This window comes from Chrysemys picta, chromosome 2 (assembly GCF_011386835.1).
Source record: "Chrysemys picta bellii isolate R12L10 chromosome 2, ASM1138683v2, whole genome shotgun sequence".
Taxonomy (NCBI): Eukaryota; Metazoa; Chordata; order Testudines; family Emydidae; genus Chrysemys; species Chrysemys picta.
The window spans coordinates 236,323,179-236,336,954 of record NC_088792.1 but is presented as its reverse complement, the minus strand read 5'-3'; the positions used below and the strand labels follow the sequence as shown (position 1 = coordinate 236,336,954).

Genomic DNA, 13,776 nt, shown 5'->3' with positions numbered 1-13,776 from the left:
GCCATTGGGCAGGTCATGAAATAGACTTGTGAGTGGTGAGTTTCTGGATTTCAACACTAGAAAAGGAAGTGTTCTTGAAACTGTTGTCTCCTTGATAGGTGTTCAAATGACCTTTCAGCACTGGGCTGTCACAAAATAATGGTCAATAACAGTGGTTTGCTGTAGGGAAGCCTTCCACTCTGTCACCATAGTTTCCAGTGCTGAGAAGCCCATAAAAATAAATTGCAGCAAATGGGGCAAAAATCAGAGGGTGGATGTAAATAATCTTTGGCCTGTATATATTAAAGCCATGTCAATCTACAATATACACAATGAAGTTCTATGTTAAAGCTAAAACCAAAATGCATACCCTAGCATGTACTTTCTTAAGTTTAAATAAGCACCATGAAATCCATGTTTTTATACTGTTTTAGGGTATCTATAATATTATTGTAATTTATTATAAACAAAATAACAGGAATGTCACAGTTGACTAAATTCCTATCAATTATGAACTTAATTTTTACACACATTTAATACTTATCTCATTTCAGACTTTTCTATAGTGAGAAATTTTCTTTTAAAGAAAAATGGTTTATACAGTTCACTTCCTGCCATAATCAAGGTCTTTCTAACCTGATATCTGAAGGTTATGCTTCAGTGAATAATTCAGTAGGTTAGTGAAACTGTGGCAGCAAAGAAAGTGCTAATCTTAGATGGAAGCTGTGAGGGATATTAAGAAACAATTGCAAAAAGTGACATATTTAATAGAGAAAGATTACTCTGTGCTACATCTATTTAATTTGAATTGAATAAATTTTGCCAGTATTTTATGAGATGCAGTCTGCAAATTATGTGAAACTTCATAGTGTCACTGAGTCTATGGGAAAGAATAAAGGGTTTTTTTTCCCCTCAACCATTTTATGAGTATTGTGATTTTTGAGGACTTCTCACTCTTTCAAAAGAATTTTCAAAGGAACTGGAGAATCATTCACTGCAGGACTTTATTAATTTGAATTAAGAAAGAAGAAGGGGTAGTAAAAGGTGATAGTACTGAAAGATAAATAACAAGAGGCAATAGAAGGATCTCGCGTAATGAGACTTCTTGAAATAACTGAATTCCTTCTGGACTGTGACTGACTGTGGCCGGATTCGTTTGCAATCTTTCAGGGGAAATTTAGTTGATCTAGCTGAGACAAGTCTGAAAGTATGAATAAATGCAAGTGTGAAAAATGATAGGGGGCAGTTTTTGGCCTTAATCACAAAACAGATTCTTAAGCTGAACACAGTCATGACAGAAATAATTTATTCTAAGTCTATGTTCTTATAATACCTTCCATGAGGTAGAGGGGAAATATGATGCTACTACTAAGTATATTAATCTCATCAGAATATTTTATTGTAGATTTAGAGATTACCAAAAGCTAATTACTCTTATCTCTGCTAAACAAACATTCATATTTTTGCTTTAAAATATTATTTAAATTACAAGAATATAGCTTGTATACATAAACTGTACAGTGAGAGTGGCACTTCGACACTTCGCATCTGAAAAAATAAAATTGTTAGTAACATTTGGTGGAAGACATAGGAAATCTAAGTTTATAGCATTCTTTATCTTTAATAAAATAGTTCAACCATGACTAGCATAGATGAATGTAAATCTTTGAAAAGGTGCAAAGATAAAAATTGTGAAGAATTTGCATAGTACAGCTGCACAATTCATATGATGCTGTATTATTATTTAATATTTATATTACCATAGCATCCATAGGTTCCAGTCAAGATTGGGGCCTCATTTTACTAGGTAACATATAAAACATATGTAGGCACAGTTTCTGCCCAAAATTTTTCTCAGCAGGTTCCCTTTTCAGGGCCAAGTAACTTAACCATAACATTATTTTTCACTTTGAAGCTTGACACAGAATAGCCAGCCCTCAAGGTTTTGCGGGGAATGGGGATTAGAAGTTAGATAGCAAAAATTTATTTAAATTGGTTTGACTATTATTTTGCAATCAGGAATGGATTATTTTGCGATCAGGAATGTTAAAATGAATCTGACCACCTTTAGGGGGAGTTTTGTGCTCTAACCTCAGAATAGCTAGACATTTTTAAAAATGAAATTTTGCAAGCCATATGCCCAGAAAGTGGTCTGTTTTGGTAATCCGTGTCTTTGTAAATGGTCACATTATTCTACTTGGAAAAAAAATTGTCTGCTTTCAAATTAAGAGTGGTAAACCTATTAAAACTCCATACTACAAGCTAAATTCTGCTCTCTGATCTGCCTGGTGGATCTTGACTCCAATATTCCCAGTGGGAATTCTGTGGTATGTGAATCAAGAGCTACTATGCAACAATAATTTTTACCATGCACCCACTCTGTGTTAGTACTGTGTTCTCCCCTCTACTTATTCCTAACTTCAACTGTGTGTTCCACACATACGAGGGAGCGCAGGTCCTGCTGTGTCTCTGAGAACAAAATTTTCTTCCTGTATGCATCATTAACCATACAGTGAACAAATTCATATATTAGCAGGAATGGATATAGGATATGCAGCCTTTTACCTCCGCTATAGATCACCAGGTCAAGTCTGGTTCAGGTCACTTGGTAACCTAAAGACATTAATGTCTAATGGCTGTTTTGTGACCTACATTAAATGAGCTACTGTTATCTAAATTCATAGTAAGCAGGAGTCCACATAACAAAACCTCCACCAAACTGGTGTCCTTTCTGGTAATGTTAGCTGTGTGGCCACGTAGCGAATGGCAATGGAGACTGAAACAACCTATGAACCCTGCAGGTGCTTGGTGGAAAGGAGTTTGAGAGACAGTGGTGGGGGAAGTGATGAAGCTTTCACTATGTCTTTCTATGTGTTATCTGTTAGGTATTTAAACAGAAGACGTCGGTCTCCAGGCCTGTCAGTTCAGTACCTTTCACAGGCACAAAAAAATGTCATGTACTACACACACATGAAATAAAAGACAAAGGTGTCAAAGGCACCATTACAATATATCATAGCAATGATCGGAGGATCAACAGCTCCCTTTTATATTCATACTCTATTAAGTCATTCCAGCATATTGGGCCTGAATCTCTTCTTACCTACAATGGTGTAATTTTATTCACTGTCGGGGAGTCCCTCCTGATTCACATTGTGTAAAGGGTGCAGGAAATCAGACCCACGGTGTACTGTATTGCCTTTCCAAATTACTTTAGATTATTTATTAAAAGGAAAATATGACATTATGCATGGATATATATTAAGAGGCATTGTTTACTTGTGACTTCAGAAATAAAGTATGTTAAGAGCCAAAGCTGTTCTTCCATCCTTCACCTTCCCACTTGTGCCCCCAAGATGCATTGCAGCACTTACAGTCTGCAAGATAATGCATTGTTCTTTGGCGCTGTACCCAAAACAGTTATAAGCATAAGTTATGTATATGATGCACTAGAGTCTTAATGCTGGGTTGTCCTGCATTTGTGGGCGTACCACAGAATTGTATTACATCAATACAGTTTTGTATAAGCTGCACATCTGAACTATCATGAATTGTGATGGCCTTGTAGATACCATACTGTATTATCCTCTGCAGTATTCTACCCAAAGTAGATAATACACACAGAGTATTCTCTGTGAGACTAAACATTTGAAAGATGGTCAGTACTACTAGTTCTTACTTTAAATGGGTGATTTTAACTTATCTAATTGTCATTCCAATTAAAAAAATCTCTATTTTAACTATTAAACTCAATTAATAATTTTGGAGTAATAATATTTAGTAATAATTTATTATTATTAATAATAATGATTATTCTGTGAATCTAAATTCCTTACATCTCCCTATGTTATGGATAAAGCCATTAATACAAACTTGCTAACTTTCAAATAGTCCCGAATATAGATTTTACAGGACTCTGTGTGAAGTAATATGTGGGGCCCTATCAGTCTCTCTCTCCTGTCAGTCTGCTGTCCATTCCCAATCCACTCCAGTCTGTCAGAGAATTTAGGCTCCAGTTCTGCAAGGAGTTTCCACAGGATCAGACCCCTGCACATGAGAAAAGTAACTTGCAGGATTGAGGCCTTAAAATGGGGCCAGATCTCCAATCTATCAAGCAGTTCTCCAGATGCAAAGCAAGGTCTTCAGAAGCCCCAAGGGACTCTACGGGGTTGTTCAGTTGCAAGTACCTGATATCACAGGAAACCTCTAATGTATGGTGCTAGAAGCAGTTGTCCTTGCCTAGGGCTAGCCCTACCTTAAAAAAACAAACAAACAAAACCACCACGCGCTAGCGTTACATTTATATACATCCTACAATGTTCACTACTATTAATCAGAATTAGTGTTTCTCATCATTCGTGTTGTGCCATCTCACACTATCTCATTGCTAACTTTTTCCCTTTTATTATGTTTTATGTACAGATGCTCACCTGCTTGAATATCTCTAAAGTTAATAGTTAATCTATATACACATTGGATATTATGTATACAGTACCCACGACAATCATATTTTAAGCTGTTCATATGGCCTGTACCAGTCTTATTGGTAATGTACTTAGTTGCAGTCTAAGGTTCACAAACAGATTTCTATTTATCTTTGTCATTTTTTTGTGGGTTCAGTTGATATTTTTGAGATTTTCCTCCCATTTTCTGTCATCATGATACCAGCAGCAACTTAGAAACCTGTTTCACTTTTGAATATGCAACCAGAAGCAGCCTAGGGCAGAAAACTCTTTTGGTGTCTTTTCCCACTCCCCCCGCCCTAAACAGTTCAGCCAAAAAGAGGTGACTGGCACAGGCAACTGTCCTGCTCACCCACCCCTGGAACCAGCCCCATGTGCATCAGTTTATCTGCCTTGAGCCTCGAGTTTAAAATAAACATGGAGAGAAAGGTCTAAATGGATCACTAGGAATTTTCATAGGGGATCAGCACAAAGACATTTTAAGCCCCAGTTCTTGCTATAATTGCCATACACTGGGACAAAGGTACAATGCAGACTCCCATTTGCAGTGTGGTAAGTACACTGGGGCTTGCCATTTGGTTCTTATGAAGGAAACCTGAAACCTTCACCAAAAACTCAGGCCCAAACTTTGACCACACTCGTAGATGTAGGTAAACATACAAAAGAACATTTCTTGGTTCTGGTTATCTCTAGAAGTGGAGGCGTCTGAACACCCTGAGATGCAGTATTTCTGAAACAAGGACACTCTGGCAGTGCCAGGAGAGAAACATGATCTTGCAGGATTTCAAGCCCAATGTTGGATACTTATCTGTCAATGAAATCTCTGAAACATTTGAGATTTGCATTTTACTAGGAAGAATTAGTGAATCTCAGAAGAAGGTTTTGTGCTTACAGTCAATGGTGTTGCATTCTTCTTGCAATTCTGGGGGGATATGGTGCACATATAAGACAGAGACAGGGCATCTCTGATAATAAAATCTCACAGTCCTTACTGAGCTTTGTCTTGGGCCGAAAAAAAGCAGGCTTGGGTCCTATGTAGGTGAGAAGATATGTAATTGGGGGAGACAAATTATTTATTCCATTTATACAGGATGCACCCGTCAGACTCTGCAAGAAAAGTGACAAGACACCATGACGGACAACCATCATTAGCCAATCCTCCTTTCCTCTCTCCATGCCTTTCACCCAACCTTCCACACATACATACACAACCACTCAGATAAACAGCTTATCAGAAACACTTTGAGCTCTGCCCTGAAAGTCAAACTTGGCTACATCAGACTGAGGAAGAAGCGAATTCCAGCCTGGAGGGATCTCCACCGAGAACACTTTGCACCCAGGTTGTTATTGTTATATACAGTAACACACAAAGGTCCCAGGCAGGATGGCAGAATCCATTGTGCTGGGACCTTTACAAGACAGATGGAGATGGTTCCTGCCTTAGATGTATGCATACAGGTTGAGATTTTCCTAGACAGCTTTGAAAATCTCAACCATAAGGACTACAAGTTTGAGCCTCCATTCAGCATCAAGAGAGAGGTAATCTAATTTACAAAGGATCTAACTAACAAACGCTTTATAAATCAAACCAACATATTAACTTTAATCTGGAAGCAAGTCTGAGGCCAGCACAATCTTTGGAGAACAGGTATAAATTGCTCCCACCACTAAGTAAACATGACACCACATGCTGCATTGGCTGAACTCCAAGAGGTCTACAGGCATTGCCCAAGCAGAGCACTCTGCAGCCATGCAATCCAGAGATGACAAAGGCTTAGGTAACTGTGACAAGGTCCAGAGTCTGACAGAAAGTTTTGCAACCTCCTTGCCAAGCACAGACCGGAAGAAATGCTCTTGTCTACTGACCATCCAGAAGCAGCCAAAGATCTACAGGACCTTCAGGTTGAGAATTTAAATAAAACACAGACACTCTCACTTAGATAATGGCCATTCTGAGTTTATAATACACTCAACCCTGAGTGTGAAAGCACACTTGTATATCTACCCTATTTTTTTCTCACAGTGTTAGAAACATCTACCATCGGGAACATCTTACCCCGTTAAAGATCATAAATGAGAAATGTTAACTAGGAACTATACAGTGACACATGGGCATTGCGGAGTTCCCACTGAAAGTAAGCTATATAGGAGGTATACCCATGGAATAGGAGCTTCCTTAATAGTTAGCACTGTCCCCAATGTCTCTGTTTTGGATACTGAACACCGGGCTTTACGTAGGAAATCAGTCAAGTACCCAGTCGGTTGCTAAATAATGCATGGTATTGCACATGCACTAGGCATAGCACTGCATGGTACCATTTCAATCCATTCAGGAGAACAGCAAATGCAAAGATGATAGCTGATCCTCTGTTTTTTATGTATACATTCAGAGAGATGCACACATATAAACACAAACACGTACATATATCCACATAAAAATTCACAGTAAGACACAATCAAACAGGAAATTTGAAAGTGTTCTAAATGTAACATGCAGGCTAACTAGGCATACAACAAAAGACTTCTGAACCTTTATCAAATACAAATTAATAGGAATACATTTGAATTGTTAAGATGAACATTGCCTTTCAGATTGGCTCATAACTATTTTCATGTTATCATAAGCATAGAAAAAATATTGTTGCAGCTCCACCTAGTGGAAAATTGGGAGAATTACAACATGAAATTAAAGTCTCAGGAACTCAGCCCTTTCTGATAAATATCAGTGAAGAGGGGCCCAGACTTTGTAAATCTTGGAAATGAACTCTACTTTGTTTACAGCTCCAAAGGGACGACAGAGGTGAACCCTCAACCTCATGTTTATATTCAGTACCTAATGTTATACATACTACTGAATTCCACCCTCCAACCCTCAAGCACTTTTCTCATCAGTATGAATCATAGATTTGTCTTTTGTAACGCTCTGTGAAACGGAAATAGATTTTTTTTATTGTGCATACAATATTTGCTGAAAGAAATTAACAGCCATGAATGTTTGCCAAAATCTTGGGAGACAACTTTGCGAAAGGTAAAAACTGTTAAACATTTGTACTCAAAAAAGTATGTTTGGTTTTATTTTTTAAAATAAAATTGTGAATTTTTTCTATGACTTCAGACCAAGTTAAAGCATAATATTAACAGTAATTTGCAAATCTATTGCATATATAAGGGCCCAGGAGTTCTTAATATTTATTGATTTAGCCTCTGTACCATCCCCATTTTACAGATGGGGAAACCGAGGCACAGAACGAGCTCAGCAATTTCCCAAGGTGACACAAGATGTCAGTGAGAGAATGGGAACAGAACCTTGATCTCCTGATGGTGGCATGGTGAACTTTGGGGATGAGATGGGCTATTGACAGAAGGAATCCTTAGCGTGTAGATTTGGCATTGTGTATTGTACAGTAGTTTTGCTACTGCTAAATGGAAGAAAACAAAATGGAACAGTCTGAGCTGATGCCTTTACCTTGACTTTATTTGATTTGCTTTTGCATTTTAAACACAACCAAAAATGCTTAGTTCAAAAACAATATTCCATCTTGGCCTCTCCTCCTTCCCTTTTTTAATTTAGAACAATCTTTAAAAACCCATAGTAGAAGAAACTGCATAATTTCCCTTGCTATCTGTTTTCAGTGTGTTTCTCCAGTACCCAACTGTCTGCTATTCATGTAAGAGCCTGGCTGAACTCACATTTTGAAAGGCTCTAAGCTTCTGGAGCTAAAAAACAGGCCTTGAATTACCTACCCTCCAGTCCTGCTCAGGGGTGCTGGAATAATTTTTATAGTGGAGGTGCTGAGAGCCATTGAACTAAACTGGAAACCCCGTATATGATGGAAACCACTTCAAGCCAGGGGGTGCTGCAGCACCCCCAGCACCACTAGTTCCAGCACTTATCTTCCCGCTGCCAGATAAGTAGTCTGACACTGAATTGTTTCCACCTCCTGGTGGAGGAGATATGAAAGACAGGTAAAGATTTTATGGGATGACAGACCCCCTGAAAGAGCAGGGCTGCTTCTTACACTGCTTCTTCTTAAGGCTGGCTGTGAGATATATATATATTTCTGATAGCACTAAACCTTACATCAATAATTTAAATTCTGTATATAGTGTAAGTACCAACAATGAGCTCAATATTGTGACAAAAGGCCCTGCCACAAGGAATTTACCATAAAGGCCCAATTCTGCAAACATTTACTAATGTGCTTAAATTTAAGGATGTGAGCAGTCCTGTTGCCGTCAATGAGACAACACACATGCTTACAAATTGTGCATAAATGTTACCAGGAGCCAGGCGTGGTGGATAAAACTGGCAAGGGGAAGCCTGTTGGAATGATCAATTGTGATATTTTGTTTATACATATATATATTTGAGTTTATTTCTTATTGACTTGTAAACATATTTCACAAGGAAAAGATATGAAAGGACATAATGGTTGCAACTAAATTTGTGTTAACTATACACAGTAAATTAAGCAGAAAACAAAGACTAAATACTGTACACAATAATTAAGCTCACTGTTACAGGGCTGTACTGTAATAATTACAGCCAATATTGCATGCACACTCTGATAATTCAGTTAAACTGCCTTAAGCATATATCAGCAAAATCTCCTTTACACATGCAGTGCTCTGAAAATATTTCTAAAAATCAGCAAGTTTGAACTTTTCATTTCGAAAACTACCATTTTTCCTTTCCCTGTCTTGTCTCTTCTGAAAAACAAAACAAAAACCTAAATATAAAGAGAGCATTCACTTGTCTTTCTACTAAAGCTTTTAAATTTAAGAAATAATAGATGCCTGTCTAGACAACCCTAAAATTGTTTTAGTTACTGATGTATGGATGACTGATAAATGTCATCTTTGCTGCCTGCAGTGCATTTTGCATCCAGTCTACTGACATTTGTCTATAGCTGACCTGAGTCTGCATTTTTCATTTGCATGAAGCATTTACATTTTACAGCTAGGAAGCTTCAGGATTCACTGTTTCCAGGAAAATACAGTATGCCCCCTCCCTCCCCCCAAACCCACAAAACTTTATTTTCTCGTCACATAGACATTTTTAATGAAACGAGCAGGGAAAATTTTAATCCGACAAGAGGCACTGGAATTCACTTCATACCTTTCCAGGTAAAAGAATTATTAATTCCTAGCTTCACATTTCTCACAGATAAAATGAAATCTGAAGCATGGATACCAAAAAGGAGAATTTAATTAAACACACACTCAGACCTTAGAAAACAATGCAAATATGTGTTTGCCACTTACTAAAAAATGTTTGCTTAAGTCTACGGATGTAAAACATTTGTAGGCTTTTCACTTGCTTTTAAAATATTGTTACATTTATTGCCCTATCAAGATCTTTAGGAATGTGACTGAGGAATAGTGGGGATTTTAATGGTAAAATAGATCACTATGTTTTCATTCTTCTACTGAGAAACATGCTTATTGTCTCCTGTCACATATTACTGTAGAATACAGATGGTTGAAATATTGAATATGACCATGAAACTTATTTACCAAGAAACTATAAGCTACCATTGCTAAGGCATAGAGATGATTCTCTATACTATTGCATTAGCCAACTTGCCTGAGAAGATTGGCCCCAATCCTGAAATTCCCTATGTCCGACAAATAATCCTTCAGCAAAGCAGTCCCATTGATTTCAAGTGAATGAGACATCTATCTGAATGAGTTCTAGGGGGACATACAAGTTTGCAACAGGATCTTGCCCTCTAGAATTGTGGGAACTGTCTGCTTTATATTTTTTAAAATGCTTTCACCAAACTTGGATTTTTTATTTTTCCACAAAACGATTAGATTTCCCAAATTCTATCAAAATCAACAAAAACTATAAGAAATATTTTGCTTTCGTATTGGGCTGACAGGCCAGAGGTGCTTGGGTTGGAAGTATACAGGGAGTTGAGTACCTTCCTGAAGTGGAGCCTACAGCATGTACCTAACTTTAGATCAGTAGTCTTCCCCGCTTCCCGCAGCTCCCATTGGCCGGGAATGGCGAACCACCGCCTGAGAGCTGTGGGCAGCCATGCAAATGTAAACAAACAGTCTGGCGGCCCGCCAACGGATTACCCTGATGGGCCACAGGTTGCCCATCACTGGATTAGATTGTTTGCACCAGTGAAGCAACACCAATGTATCTACAGTGAAAATTCCTAGTGTAGATGGTTTGCACCAGTGTGGCTCATACCAGCTTCAGGAAAATCTCACTTGTGCAAGGCATTTTTCTCATGATTACAGTGTGTCCACATTAGGGGTCTGCATTGTGCAACTGCATCAGTGTGGTTACACTGGCACAAAAAATGGACAAACCCTGTTGGTGTGAATGTAGTGTTCACTTGTAGTGCTAGAAGGTCAGAGAAATAAAAACGTGAGCAAACAAGGGGAGTGCAAGACCCAAGGTAACCAAATCCCACCTCCTGCTGCGGGAGGGCTGGGTTCCTCCCCATTCCTTGATCTAAGCATTATTTTCTCCCAGCGGTTTTTTGGCAAGCTGCACCCTGTTTGCCCCTCATTTTACAGGGTTTATTTTAATATTTTCCCCTCTGCTGCACACATGATGATTAAAAACTCTCATTCACGCACCAACCTAATCACCCACAGTCACAACATGGAGGAAATAGTCTGTGCCTTTCATTTTTCGTTAAAGCCCTACACTAAACAAACCACTATGGAGAAGCAAAGAGATGGGCGATTTCTGTGTATTTCTAACACATACTTTGCAATTCTTAAATAGGGCTGTTTGTCACATTCTATTCAGGCAAACTTATAACGAACACAACAGAGGAAGCCATGTACCTCTTTTTCTTTGGTTTATTAGAGAGAAAGTGATTGGGTGAGATAGATATCATGGGAGCTCAGGGAGAAAGCAGTATTCAATTGCAGGGAAAGAAGAACAGACAATAACACCCCACCACCACCACTACCTCTGTGTTAGGAATCAGAGCTCCAGATGTAAAATCAAGTATACATTTTGGGGCCTACTTGTATCATGATCAGTGTAGTCAGAGAGCCCAGTTTCCCTAGAGGGTCTGTTATTGACAAGACATCAGGAAAACAGGGAACTCAGGCACTTAAGGTGAAAGCAAGGCAGCCATGTGGACAGAGCAGTGCACAGGGTTTAATAAAGTTCCACTCATTCAACTTAACCTGCACTCAGCTTCACTCTTTGCAAATGAAACACTCCTGCACTGAAAACCAGCTTTGAACTTTTACCTTCTCACCACTCCTTTTGACGCACTGCTGTGATTTCTTTGCTCACAAAAGGACACTGTGCAAAAAGACAGATTGTTTTGTACATTTGCAGGACACAACAAGATACACCCTTTCAATAGTTTCACTTAAACTACTTCCTTGTTTTGTACTGCTTTATAGAACACCACCAAAATACCCACTAGTATTCTAGTAATCTAAGCTACCTAGTACTTCTAAATGTATGGATCAGGTATTCCCATAGTTGAAGCTATCAGAAAAATAACTTTATAGGACCAGACTAGGTATTGTGTCATCAACATTCAGCACCCATATAATAGCACGGAGATGGGGGGGGGGGGGGGGGAAGCATGCTTACGCACATGAAACGTATAGAAAATAAAAGGACAGAGTGAAGAAAAAACATGTTACTTCTTAACTGAGCTGAGGATAGGGAGGAAAAAAGGGACAATGGCATGGCCTGCAGCTCTTTGTTTATGAGAATACCTTACCAGTGATCTACCACATCATATGGAAATAGGGCACTACTCAGTGTATTTTCACTAATCTGGTTCTGGTGCAAATTTAAAAAGGGTGCAAAGTGCTGTATGACTGCTTTTAAAGGCCTAAGGACAGATTTTATTTCAACACCATATGCCAAATCCTTAGACTCAAGACTGGGTAGCATGATGGGAATTTATGGTACAATGCTAGTCTCTGATCAGAACAGCAGCTTTGGCCAACAAAGCAATAATCAGCAAGCTCTTTTGCTCCCGTTAACTTTGCAGCAGCTCATTGAATGTCCCAATCCTACAAATGTATCTCTGCAGGTGGACCTATGCCTCCAGGGAGCCCTACTGAAGTTTGTGGTCTATTTGTATGATCCAGTTGTAGGATTGGGACCAATTGAAGGACTAATACCAAAACAAACAGAGGTCAAACACTCCTCTTGTTTTCTGAGACAATAGCCCTATGTAAAACAGGTAAATATTTTGTTTGTTGGAATTTAACAGTGACATAGGTGAAGCCACTAACCTCTTTTATTCTAATCTTTTGATTAAGAGCAACTTCTGTTTTTTGCTTTCCTTTCTGAAGGCTAGGCAGCCACTTTTCACTAAGAGTTTGGTGCTTTCTACAGTGGGAACCAGGGATTCATTAGTTTGCCAGAATTTGGACTCATTCTTTTTAGCAAACATTCTTTTTATTCCTCCTCAGGATTTTAATTCTTCTTTTTGCAGTTTTAAATTCTCTTTGAATATTTATGAGACTTCTTATTTGTAGGACCTGAATCTACTCACTTGTTTAGGAGGTTTGGCTTTCTCTGTAGCTTCCTTGCGTGACTCCTTCCTGTAACCAGATGGCTTGGTTTAAGTAGACAGCAGCTTGTACCTGATTGGAGGAAGTACTAAAGTAAAAATGAACACAGGGGAAATGCTCTAGGGCTTTAGGGGTTGGGCTCTGGTCTCAGATCACTGGTTCAAATCAAGACTAACTCTACTAAAATCAATTGAGTTACATCAGTGTGAAGCTGGTGCAAGTGAGGTCAGAATCAGACTCCTAGGACTCTGAAAGAGCGATTTCAATTAACTTGTCTTCTTATATAAAAGGGCAGGTATTTTTTCCAGGATGCTTTTATTATTGGTCTGATTTCTTAATTGTTAGGAGTTGGCCTATGTACATCCCTCAGTTTATCATATTTGTGTATTTTCTACTTCTCAAACCCTGCTTTTATCCATGTACTTTTATAATAAGAACCAGCTTCATATTACATCTGAAATCATAACCTATTGGGATTTTTTTCACAAATTCTGCATATCACGCATCTATTTATTAATATAACACAGTATTTAAATACAGAAATGATGCCATACTCTTTGGGAGAAGACTGTATCCACCAAATGTTTGCCTGGCAGAGATGGGAGGCTAGACAGAGGGAAGTTTGGAAATGGCAGTAAGAGGAGGGTTGCAAATTACCTGATCAATAGAGTGGAGCAAGAGAGAGAAGTGAAAAAGCCTATATCCTATAGGGATAAGAAGGAAGATGGGTCAGCTATGAGAATTCAATTGCCAGAATAAAAGAGATGGAAATGAAAAAGCACAACTTCCATGCAGGGGCAATAATTGCCTT

At 38.5% G+C, this 13,776-nt stretch overlaps 1 long non-coding RNA gene across 1 annotated transcript in view; it reads right to left on the bottom strand.

The window, feature by feature from the left end:
* The window catches only part of LOC135981743 (uncharacterized), a 112,535-nt gene extending 99,503 nt beyond the window's left edge, over positions 1-13,032 (bottom strand). Inside the window, exon 1 of the long non-coding RNA XR_010598912.1 lies at positions 12,947-13,032. This is a non-coding gene — a long non-coding RNA (uncharacterized LOC135981743). The remainder of the gene's footprint in view (positions 1-12,946) is intronic.
* Between the last annotated feature and the right edge of the window lie 744 nt (positions 13,033-13,776).